The sequence below is a fragment of the Phascolarctos cinereus genome, unplaced genomic scaffold (assembly GCF_003287225.1).
Source record: "Phascolarctos cinereus isolate Bilbo 61053 unplaced genomic scaffold, phaCin_HiC Scaffold_1;HRSCAF=81, whole genome shotgun sequence".
Classification (NCBI taxonomy): Eukaryota; Metazoa; Chordata; class Mammalia; order Diprotodontia; family Phascolarctidae; genus Phascolarctos; species Phascolarctos cinereus.
The window spans coordinates 51,617,878-51,630,966 of record NW_027555514.1 but is presented as its reverse complement, the minus strand read 5'-3'; the positions used below and the strand labels follow the sequence as shown (position 1 = coordinate 51,630,966).

General features: G+C 39.9%; 1 protein-coding gene across 5 annotated transcripts in view; it reads left to right on the top strand.

Moving 5' to 3' along the window:
* Positions 1–13,089, top strand: part of LOC144456601 (uncharacterized) — a 162,543-nt gene that overhangs the window by 11,690 nt on the left and 137,764 nt on the right. Inside the window, exon 2 of one of the 5 annotated variants that reach the window (XR_013485605.1) lies at positions 3,546–3,812. The exons of the other annotated variants lie outside the window; for them this stretch is intronic. The gene's annotated coding sequence lies outside the window, so the exon portion shown is untranslated. Of the gene's footprint in view, positions 1–3,545; positions 3,813–13,089 lie in introns of those variants that run through there. 5 annotated transcript variants of the gene reach the window in all.

The following is a 13,089-nucleotide window of genomic DNA, read 5'->3' as shown; positions in this document are numbered from 1 at the left end:
AGAGTTCAGAAGGTTTGGATTTGGTGAAATAGTGATTGATTGCTAGGGAGTCAATAAAAGGTAGGTGCTGGACCTTGTAATTTCACTGGTATGTGACACTCCCAGGTGAGTAAACTCTGTGCGCTCAGATTGGCACCTTCCCTGCAACTTATTGTCTTGGTTGTCTGGAGCAACTGGAGGCACTCACACAGCCAGTTTATGCCAGAGGCAAGACCATGCCTTCCTGACACCAAGGCCACCACACGGCCTCTTGTGTGAAATGTGTCCCTGGTCTGCCTGCTTTCAAGGTTAGCCCTCTACTATATTACAGTGACTGCCTAAGGAGTCAATAAGAGATTAATAAAAATATAATCAAACATAATGAAACCGTCTGGTTAGACATAGCTTTTCCTAGAATGCCTCTAAGAAATTCCTATTATGCACTGCTTTCTCCTTGAGCGTCTGAAAAGTAGCTGATGCCCTGTAGATGCCTTGTGGTATATGCTCTAATTGGTAGAACCCCACTGGGCAAACGAAGGCAGTTGTCTCATCTTACGCTGCCAGAGAGACCTACCTGTTGTGAAGGTTCAATTCACTGCCCCAAAGGCAGTTCAGGGCTTCCTGAACTTATGTCATGCTATTGATATACCTAAGTCCACTTGGCCAGGGTTCTGTAGTCTAACCGCGTCCCAATTTAACCAGTCTTCCTTTGTATCACAACAGTGGGTGATATATTAAGGACTGTGATTTCAGTAATAATAGCCTGGACTAGGAGCCCTCTCTGTTGCCTCCTTAGGTTTATCGTCTCAGAGAGGGCACCTTTTTGAGACCATTTTAGGAATAGCCAGGGACCATGCAGGTGAATATTGTGTGTCATTCACCAGGTACAGCTTTCATCCTACAGTTGTAGCTGGTGCTACACTTTAATTCTAGCACTGAGTTTCTTCCTCAGGTGATCTTTCTACTTCTCACTCTAGGGAGAATTTCTGTAGCAAAATCAAGAAGCAACTTTGTGTGTGGATATCAGTCAGCCAGCACTTTGCAAAGCTTAAAGTGCTGTATAGTTGCTGGCTATTATTATTATTATGTTATTATTATTATTTATGAAGCCCATACTGTGGGCCAGTCACTCTGCTTGACAATGAGGGTATAAATATAACAAATTCCCAAGGAACTTCTGTTCTAATGGTATTCTTTCAATACTCTTTCTATCCTTGTATCAGCTTCCATGCAAGGAAGCATGGATAGTCAAGGTGCTCGGGTCTTGCTTAATGAGTGGAGCACTCTGAAGAGACTTGACTTTGTCCTAATCAAACAAAAAACAGACAAAACCCCCCCAGGGACATATTTAGGTCTAGTCACATCAAGGCGTTTTTAACTGCCTCGTCTCTGGTACCCATGACCTCCTCTGGAATTTCAGGATCTCCTGAGTTATGTCCTGGCCATGGGCAGGTCCTGCCCACACAGGCCTACTCTTCCTCTATGAGGCTATTAAGGTCTGTGCCTCAGCTTTTACACATCAGATATAATGTTCAGTTATGGCCTGCTGTCAAACGCAGCTCGACCCTGTATGCCTTCAGTATTTCTAGGTGCTTCAGACCGTGGCACTAAGTCTTGGAGGAGTTGTCCCAAGGAGAGTCGCTCTCAGCCCTTGTGCCAACGACCTTCCCCAGTTCCTGAACCTGCCTAAAGGCTTGGACTTTCTGGCATGCCAGGGGTTGGCTCTTGTCTGCAGGTCTCCATCCTGCGCAGACTGAATGTAAAACCGGCTGACCTGTCCCAGCGACTTCCTTGGTGCTCTTCCATTGGCTGCCATTTTTGATCTTGGAGCTGAGTCGGAATCCTGGAGTGCAGGACTCTCTTAGTGCGCCAGTACCTGGAATGGTAGCACTGGGGGACTGTTTGTCTGACTTTCATGTTCTTCCAATAGTTCTCTTTACTAGCTTGCATTCCTTCCTTCCTAAGAAGCTTTATTAGTTGTGAATAAATAGGCTGCTCCTGTTTTATAGACAGCCATAACTGCTGAAGTAACAATTCATCACCTAGTTCATCACCTAAGTAATCCTCTTGATTACTTGCTCTTATTTATTTTCAGTCCTGTCCAGTACTCTTCTCCTGATCCCATTTGGGGTTTTCTTGGCAAAGATAATGGAGTGATTGGCCATTTCCTTCTCCAACTCATTTTATGGATGTGAAAACTGAGGCAGACAGGATGAAGTGACTTACCTAGGGTCACATAGCTAGTAAGTGTCTTAGGCTGGATTTGAGCTCAGGTCTTGCGCCACCTAGCTGCTCCTTGATTACTTGGGCCAGCTCAATATGGTGTAAGTGCTGTAAGTTATTGTACCTTTTCACCACTTTCTGGGGTATGCTTCTTAACCTCTGTAGCTGAAAATCTCTTCCCTGGTCCTCTGGGGTGATAGTTAGGAATATGGTGTGAAAGTCCTCAGCATTCTCCAGACCCCCAAAGGTATCATACAGTGTCCTTGAGCATTTCTGTATCTTTTTTTGGTTTGGTTTTGTTTTGTTTTTTTGCTTTTTAAATTTTTAGCTTATCAAAAGCAGGCCAGGCCATAAGTAGAAGTTCTCGTGCCTGGGGCATACAAAATATGTCCTGGGCAAGGAAAGTCCCTTAAATCAAAATAGTATTTAAGAAGGAAGGAAATCCCTAGAGGAGAATTTGGACTTTTGGACAGTAGGTTTCAGGTTGGGGTTGGGAGAGAAGCATTGGGGTACCGTGAAGCTACCTCTTGGAGGTCTGTGGTGGAAGGAGCCAGAATGGGGCAGCCTAGGGAGGAGCTCCTCTGTGGTGAGATCATGGTAAGGGGTGGGAATCCCATCTGGCACCTTCTGGCTTACTAGGTGCTAGCTAAGCCAGGCAACCTTAGCAACTGGGACAAAGTTCTGGTTATCTCATCCTACTTATGGCCCTGAGTGCAAGCCTCCTAAACCTCTTCAGCAGTTGTCTTTGATCTCAGTAATCTCTGCTAGCCAGGGTTCAAATTTCATCTGTCCTAGACCAACAGCATCTTCTGAGAATATTAACTTCCTATAGAGGTTCGTACTCAAGGTACAGTTGTAATATCTGTTTCACTGCCTTACCAAAGACCTGTTCCCATACTTCGGGTGTTGAGGCCATGTTCAGGACTGGCAGGGTACTCTCCCACCCTCTTTTGCTGTATCTGGCATTCTCCCTTCCTTTTCTGGGTAGGAGATTATTTTCAGGAATTCAGTGTCTGATTACTTTCCACATGCCCCTTTCCCCAGGTATCTCTCTAGGAAAACATAGCAAGTTCCATAGGCTAGGTTGGCATCGACCTCCCTCCTGAGCATCTCCCATAGTATTCCAAACCCAAAAAACACCAACATGTTCTCAATATCCTTTCACTTTTACCCTCATTTTAGGCCAGAGGGCTTCCCTAAACCATCAGTGCTTCATGTTCATCAAATGAGATTAAAATATTTGTAAAGTGCTTAGTACAGTGACATATTAAATGTTTGTTTTCTTTTGTTTTCCCTTCCCTTCACCTATATTTATCCAAATACACCAGTCTTCTCTTTGATAGGTGAGAAGCACAGTTAAGATGGTGGTGTGAAAAAGGAGCCCAGCTCTCCCATGTGTAACTTCAGCAAAGATCTACAGAGAAGACCGATCAAATAATAGCCCTGAGGGGAGGAATTGGAAACCCATAGAGCTCTGACCTGAGATGCTCCAGAGGGCCCTGAAGACCATAGCCCTCTGAACCCTAATGTCTTTGTGGGTCACAGAAGGAGTTAAATAAACAGACAAGAGGGTATGGGAAAATTTTTTCCAATAAATTTTTATTAATTAATGTCTTTTGTTTTTTACATTATCACAATTTCTCCCATTAGTTAAACTCCTCTGTATCCAGAGAGATATCCCTTGACCTATTCTCTGGATTCCATTATTCACCTTATGCCCCTTCTGCTCTCTTCTCCCATTGGTAAGTTCTTTCTTGAACTTCCATTTTGGGATAGGGCCCAGACCATCCATTCTTCATTCTGTGTTCTTCCCCATCATGATTCAGCTGCCTCTTCCCCCTGTGCCTGTGGGTCCTTTCTTTTTGTGGTGAGTTCTTCCCAAATCTCCGTATTAGGGAAGAGACTAGAGATAGTCTTCCCTCATTCTCTGGACTTGACCACCATTCCCCTTTAGGGGTAGCATCCCCCTCTTCCTCTTTTTGAACTTCCCTTTTATGTGTTATCTTCTCCCATTAAAATGTTAGGTCCTTGAGGACAGGAACTGTTTTTCTTTTTGTTTCTGTTTGAATCCCCAGCACTTAGCAGAGTGCCTCACACATAGGAAGTCCTTAATAAAATTCTCATTAACTGATTGACCATATAACAAATAATATTAAAAAATAGAGAGACAAAAAAGCAGCAAAGCCAGTCAATATGTTGGGAAAAGTCTAAAAATATATGGAATGCAGTATACCTGTGGATATCTCATCTCTGCAAAGGAGTGGAGTGGGGTCCTGGGGATGACTTTTTTTTAAGGGAAGAAAAGGGAGGGGAAAAAGAAATATATTAGGGAAAAAATGAGGAAGAAAGAGGTAGAACTTGATATTTCTCGTGAATGAAGTGTGTGAGGATAATATACAAATAGAGAGGAAGGAGGTGGGGAGTTGGCATCAGATAAATTTTACTCTTATCAGAATCAAAAAAAGGAAGGTTGAGCGTACACACACACAGTTTGGTAGAGAAATGTATTAAACTCATCAGAGAAATAGGCAATAGTAAGGGGAGGAGAGGTTTTAAGAGGAAGGGTTGAATTGGGAATGAATAGTCTCAAATAAAATAAACTTCAGCTTTGGAGAATATATTGTAAAGGGGGAATTAAGAGGAAGGTCAAGAGTCAGTGATTGGGGGATGGTTTAGAGAAGAGGAAGAAAGGAGAAGCAATGGTATGAAAATAGACCATTTCCATTTCAGCTCATTAGATCATATTCTTTCTCTATAATCACATTCATTGTAAAGTAGGAGGTAGGAGGGGGTAGAGCATGCAATGAAGAAAAAAGTATGAGAAAAGCATATACCAAATACCACAGTATCTAAGTTCTTAAAGGGAAATTCAATTTAATTATAAGGAGAAATTCAACAAAATTAAATGTGTGGGCATCTCAGTATACTCCTTTCAGACCGAGACAACTCTAAGGGAAAGATAAGAAAAATATTAAAGGAATATAATTTTAGAAAGTTAGAAATGATAGCTCTCTAGCAATCACTGAATGGAAATAGAAAGGAGAATCTATCTTTCTAAACTGCAGATGGCAGCTTTACAAAATTAAGCATGTGGTAGTGCATAAAAACTTCGTAAATGCATGGAGAAAAGCATAACCATTAAATATCCATAGTACAATAACAATGATGATAAAAATGAGGAAAGAATTCAGAATTAAAGACAAAATAATTTAGCTGTAAAGAGTTGATTCAAGTAATACTAGAAACAATAGATAATTTAATCAAAGAAAATTGCAACAATGAAGTTGGATATATATAGGAATGCAGGGTTGCTTCAATATTAAGAAAACTATAAACATAATAGACCATGTTCACAGCAAAGATAATAAGAAAACACTTGACCGTGTCAACCAATGCAAAAAAAAGGCTTTTGATGAAATACAGTATTCAGTTTTTATTAAAAAACAAAATAAATGGATCTTTCCTTAACATGGTAAGTAGTATTTCTCTAAAGCTAAGACCTAGAATTATGTGTAATGGAGAAATGGTAGAGGTCTTCCCAGTAAGATCAGAGATCAGATAGGGATGGTGATTATCATTGCTAGCATTCGATCTTGTAGTTCAGTTGCATGACTCCATTTGGGATTTTCTTGGCAAAGATACTGGAATAGTTTGCCATTTCCTTCTCCAGCTCATTTTACAGATGAGAAAACTGAGGCAAACAGGGTTAAGTGACTTGCTCAGAGTCACACAGCTAGTAAGTGTCTGAGGCAGGATTTTCCTGATTCTAGGTCTGGCACTCTATCCACTGTGCCACCTAGCTACCTAGAAATGTTAGTTATAGCAATAAGACAAGAAAAATTGAAGGAATAAGCAGAGATAAAGAAGCAAAAATTACTGCTTTTTGTAGATATGATGGTCTACTTAGAGAGCCAAGATTCAACTAAGAAAATAAAGCAGCTGAGAAGCCATTTCTTTTGTTCACACTCACAATGCAGCGGACCACAATACAATACTTACCAGGCCTGAGTCCTGTTTTAGAGCTCTCAAAGGGTGCTTTGAAGAGTCAGCTACTACAAATGCAGAAGATACATTCTCAAATGATCTCTCTTCTCTCCCTCTCCTCTCTTTCTCCCTCCCCCTCCCCCTCTTTCTACCCATATACACACATGAAAAAAAATATATATATGTGTGTGTGTATATGTGTATATATGTTTTTTTCACACACACACACACACACACACACACACACACACACACAGAGTTATTCCATGGGAGGTCAGGTATATGTTGCAGAGATCTTCTCATGCTTTGTTCTCATAGATCCTACCCAAGAAACCTGGGACAGCCCATGCATGGTACCTCGCAGTGTCCCGGGGTTGATGCCCTTCTTGCAGATGTATAGTTCACAATAGTATAGAACAAAGTTTTATTAAAGAGAGGGAAATTAGGCAGAAATTCCTGATTGAACGGCTTTTAGTCCCAATTCCTCAGAGGTACTTCCTGTTGAGTACCGGATAAGTCCTGTTCTAGCCCCTAGATCCTTGCTGATTGAATGGCTTTTAGTTGGTGACATTTCTGGCCTCCACCTTTCTGCCATTTTCTGTTATTCCTTAGCCCAAACTTTGCCAGTTTCTCTGTTTAGGGCATCTGTCTTTATAAAGTCTCCAGTTCTTCAATAACATAATAGTAGTAATAATAACAGTTAACATTTCCATAGCCCTTAAGGTTTGTAAAACATTATCTATATCTGTCTGTTATATATTATATGTATATGTATGTATGTGTGTGTGTGTGTGTGTGTGTGTGTGTGTATATATGTATGTATGTATAAAATCTCTTGTGATTATCAAGGCAACTCTATGAAGTTGGTGCTGTTATCTCTGCTTTAGAGATGAGGAAACTGAGACTCAGAGTTTAAGTAAATTGTTCAAGATCGCAGTTCACAGAATAATAAGCGATTGGGGTAGATTTTGAACTCTGGTCTTCTTGACTCCAAGACCAACGTTCTATGCAAAAGACTTTAGCTAATCAATCAGTAACATTTATTAAGCACCTCAGTAGGTGCTGTGTTAAGGCCAGGCTGTGTTAAGCACTGGCCTTTTCCCCTTCTAATTGTCTCTTTTTGCATGCTTGCTCTCTCCCTTTGAGGAAGGGGGAGCTGTCTTTGCTTTGCCTCAGAAAACATCGCTCCCTAGGAGTTGGGGGTGGGGAGAAGAGACTCAGCTGAAGTCAGAGAGCCTCCTTTTGTGGTGAAACAGTAAGCAGTGTATGCTTTGTGTCTCAGATTTAGAGGCTCATGCAAGTCCCAAAGTTTATTAGTTGTAAAACTCTCTTGATGTCCCATGAAAAGGGGTGGGAAGGAAGAAAAGACACATGAAAATTAGCAAGGTGCGGGGGGGGGGGGGGGGGAGGTCATTGTCTTCTCCCTGTGGCAGACCCTCCTGTGCTGTTAGCCCTGTCTATGGGAAAAAAAAATGGAACAAAACTCTTGAAGGAAATGAATAGGATTAAGGACACAAATAGCCAAGTTAGTCTTGGTAGAGAGAAACTGAAGCAGAGGAGGAAGGGATGGGTAAAGATGCAGATGGGTTTTTGTTGAGTAGAGGATACTAGGGAAGGCATAGAGGCCAAAAAAAAAAAAAAGACAGGCTTAAGCCTGAGCCCCCTCATTAGCTGGGACAGCTATGTTCTGAATCCAAAAAAGCTTGGCACCTTTGAGAAGGAATCTCCTTCCGGAAAGCAAATGCCCATTCTAACCAAAGTTCAGAGAAAACAGGGAGACCTGATCATGGGAGAGAAGACAGGAAAGGCTTTCCTCTAGTTGGGTGGCCTGTTGGGATAGAGCTCTTTCCTTTCTCAGAGCTGTGGTAGAAAAGGATCTGGTCTTTGAACCTGAAAGTACAAAGGCAGGGTCCTCTCTTCCTATGAAGAACAGACAGCAAACACTCCCATAGAGGACACCAGCAGGAGCCAGAAACTGAAAATACAAGCTCCCCAGCCATGGGACCAGGAAAGCCATGTTAACCTCTGTAGCTTACTCAGTCTCTTAACAGTGATACCCAGTGACTTTTGCCTCGGTCCATTTTCTCTTTAACCTCTGTGTATCTTTTGACATTACTGAGTGCCCTTTCCCCCTCCACTTTGAATAATTTTCTTTTCTTCCTTTGGCTACAGTGACTTGCTGTTTTCTGTTTCTTCTCTTACTTGTATCACTGTACTTTATCAGTTGCAGTTTCTTTTACTGTTTCATCATTAATCTTCTATTTTCTAGTGATTGTCCTCTAAATTCCCACCATGGACCCTCTTTTCTTTCATATTTGCACTGTTTATTGGTGATACCATGTCTTACCACGTCATACATCTGCTTAAAAGTCTTTGGTGGCTCCCTATTACCTCCAGGACTAAAATTTCCCACCCTGAAATTTTAAGTACTTCGCAATCTGGCTCTAGCCTAACTTTCTTATTATTTTTTTAAATAAGTTTTTCTTGGTATCTTTTTTATAGAGCCTAAATTTTCCTTGTATTCTTCTCCTCTCACTCCCTAACAGAAGCCATCCTGTGTATCAAAGAAGTTTTTTTAAAGAAAGAAAAGCAGGAAAAAAAAATCAGCAACCTCCTATAGAAACCGATATGTGTGTGTGTGTATGTGTATATATATATATATATATACACATATATATACATATATATGTATATATATATATATATATATATATATATATACACACACACATATATATACACATATATACATATATATACATATATATGTGTATATATATACATATATATACATATATATGTATATATATATGTGTATATATATACATATATACATATATATGTATATATATACACATATATGTATATATATGTATATATGTGTATATATATATACATATATATACATATATATACACATATGTGTATATATATACATATATATACATATATATGTATATATATATACATATATACATATATATGTATATATATAAAATATGTATTATATATAATATATAATATATATAACACACATATATGTGTGTATATATATATACATCTATATATATGTATTTGCATATATATGTATGTGTGTGTATGCATGTATATATATATGTATATACATACACACACCTATATTTGTAAATATTCCTCACCTATGCACCCCATACCAGTAGAAAGTGGTGGGAGGAGGTGTTTTCTCATACGTTTTCTTTGGGACTAAGCTTGTTTATAATTTTACAACATTCATGGTGTTGGTTCTTTTTCTATTTAGTCACTGTGTTTATTGTTTTCTTGGCTTTGTTGACTTCACTTTTCATCAGTTTGTCTAAGTCTTTTTAAGCTTCTCAGAGTATTTGTCCTAGTCGTCATTGCTCACAGCACAGTAATATATTATATTCATGCCCCACAGTTTGTTGAGCTGTTCCCCAGTTTCTGTCTAGCCCACCTCTCTGTTTCACACTTTACATTCCACACAGACTATTTATGCAGGATTTTTGATAGTCCAGGTTTATTTTCACGGCTTCACAGATGGGCCTGAAGTCTTAATGTAATGCCTCATCCTGGTGTGGAGATGACTCTGAGTCATCAGAAGCTCTACCAGTGGAAGACAGAGACCTGGCAGGTCCTAGCAAGCCTTTTAGTATGGATGGGATAATGGACTGACTGTCATCCAGTAACCAGAGTAGCTAATTTTAGAGAGTCTCATCCCCAGTTGGTCACAGACAGATGAATTTTCAGCCATAGGAATTTTCATAGGTGATCCACTAAGGTGTGGAAGGGTTGCAGTCTGTGTCACTGAAGATAATGCCCATGCCATGATCACATATCCTTGGCAGAGTGTTTATGTCATAGTGACACTTAGAAGTCAGCTGTAGCTTATTCCCAAAAGTGATTTAAGAATGAGAATTGCATAAAAGGCATCACTGAGTATATTTACAACCAGAAAAGGAGGCGGAGAAGTCTTGTAATGAGAGGGTAGAATAACAAACGAACAGGTGATGGTCTGCTGTGCTGGTGTCCACAGCACGTTGCCCAAAAGAAGGATGGGCTTCCTGGAAGATGTGGGGGGGTGGTTCCTCTATGGAGGATTTAAAGAAAGATCCAGACAAGAGTTGCACATGATGAGAAGTATTGGTCTTCAGCTATTTAGGGGTTACCCGTCCTCATGAAATTGAAGATCTGTAAAAGAGTCTGTTTGTCTGTATTTTCTATGATTGGTGCACTGTCGGTCGAATCTTTGCAGAGCAGGCTAATCTTAGTGTCCACTAGGTGGCATTGTAAGATTGCATTTGTTTTAGTATGGGCTCTGCTTTAAAAAAAGAAGATAGTTTTTTTAAACACTAAAAATCAGAGCTGGAAGGGATGTTAGAGAACATCCACTTTAACCTCTTTATTTTACACATGGGGAAACTGAGGCCCTATAATAGCTTAGTCAATCACAGTTCTAGTAAGTTTCAGGACTGGAACCAGAAGAGATGGATGAATTTTAGTATTTGGGTCTGATTGTCTTCTCTGTTTCCTTAGGTAGAAGAGGCCTGAGAGATCACCTACAAAGGGCCCTTTTCTTTGCCGTGGCCCCCGTGGGCCTTGTGGTAAAGTCAGTGGACCTTTCAGAGAATGGTGGTTTTAATGCATAAAGTACGATACGTGGAAACCAATCATATTGAAATAGTTATCAAATTGTTTTAAGAAATAAATTAGGTTTATTTTAACCTAGTTAACCTAAATAATTTTACATATTTTAGCCTAGATAAACTAGGCTTATTTAGCCAGGATGAGAGTTCCTGGTTGTAGAATACAACCCACTTATCTCACAGATAGGAAAATGAGCCCCAGAGCAGTTAAATAACTCACTTAAGGTTATAGAGATAGTAAGTAGGAGAGCCAATATTCAGTTATTTTACTTTAGATTCAGTATTCTTTCCCTGCTCCTCACCCCTAACTGCCTCTGCCTCTCCTTCTTCTGGAACATAGAGGAAAATAGCCAGATTTGAACTCATGGAGGTGAATCTTTCTTCTAGACACTTTCATGATGTTTTGAACCCTGAGTTCAAGGGTTTACCCAGATACCAGCAAAGCAGCCATAAAAAAGTTGGGGGTTCTTGACTAGGGGTAGGGCTGCCATCATAGATGATGAAATACTTGGTCACCTACATGGTATTATTTAAGGGGTTACCCACGATGTAAGGTATCTCCACTAAAATTCATAGCAGTATCCTTGGGGTTATAAATTCTTATTCACCCCATACATTAAGACAGCCAGGTGGCACCACAGTACCTAGAACATTGGGCCCAGAGTCAGGAAGAGCTGAGTTCAAATGCTGCCTCAGACACTAGATGTGTGACCCTGGACAAGTCATTTAACCTTTGTCTGTTTTCCTCATCTGTTAAAAGGGGTTAATAATAGCACCTACCTCCAAGGGTTGTTGTGAGGACCAATTAAGATAATATTTGTGAAGCACTTAGTACAATGCCTGGCACATAGTAAAACTACATAATGTTAGCTATCATTATTATTATTATAGAGTTCTGAGCCTGGAGTCACGAAGACCTAAGTATAAATCCAGTCTCAGATGCTAACTAGCTGTGTGATCCTGGACAGATTACTTAACCTCTGTCTGCCTCAGTTTTGTCAACTGTAAAAGAGGATAACAATAGCATCTACCTTCCAGCATTGTTTTAGGGCAACTAGATGGCACAGTGGATAGAGTACCAAGCTTGGGAATCAGGAAGACTCATCTTCATGAGTTCAAATGTGGCCTACGACACTTACTAGCTGTGTGACCCTGGGCAAGTCACTTAACCTTGGTTGCCTCAGTTTCCTCATCTGTAAATGATCTGGAGAAGGAAATGGCAAACCACTCTAGTATCTTTGCCAAGAAGACCCCAAATGGGGTCACTTAGAATTAGATATGACTAAAAAGACTCAACAACAGTAACAAACCCAGGACTGTTACAAGGATCAAATGAGATAACATTCCTAAAGCTCTTAGTACAGTGCCTGACATGTAGTAAGTTCTCTGTAAATGTTAGCTATTTCATCATCCGTCACCACCACCGTCATCATCATCATCACCATCATTGTCATTGTCATCATCGTCACCGTCATTGTCATCATCATCATCATCATTACTATCACCATCATTGTCATCATCATTGTCATCATTATTGTCACTGTCATTGTCATCATCATCATCATCATTGTCATCATCATTACTATCACCATCATCGTCATCATCATTACTATCACCATCATCATCATCATCATCGTCACTGTCATTGTCATCATCATCATCATTACTATCACCATCATTGTCATCATCATTGTCATCATTATTGTCACTGTCATTGTCATCATCATCGTCATTGTCATCATCGTCATTGTCATCATCATCATTGTCATCATCATCATTACTGTCATCATCATTGTCACTGTCATTGTCATCATCTTTACTATCACCATCATTGTCATCATCATCACCATTATTGTTGTCATCATCATCATCATCATTGTCATCATCATCGTCATTACTATCACCATCATCGTCATCATCATTGTCATCATTATTGTCACTGTCATTGTCATCATCATCATCGTCATTGTCATCACATCATTGTCGTCATCATTACTATCACCATCATCGTCATCATCATCGTCACTGTCATTGTCATCATCATCGTCATCATTGTCATGATCATCATCATTGTCATCATCATCATTACTATCACCATCATCGTCATCATCATCGTCACTGTCATTGTCATTGTCATTATCTTTACTATCACCATCATCGTCATCATCATCACCATTATTGTTGTCATCATCATCATCGTCATTGTCACTGTCATTGTCATCATCATCATCATTACTGTCACCATCATCATCATCATCACTGT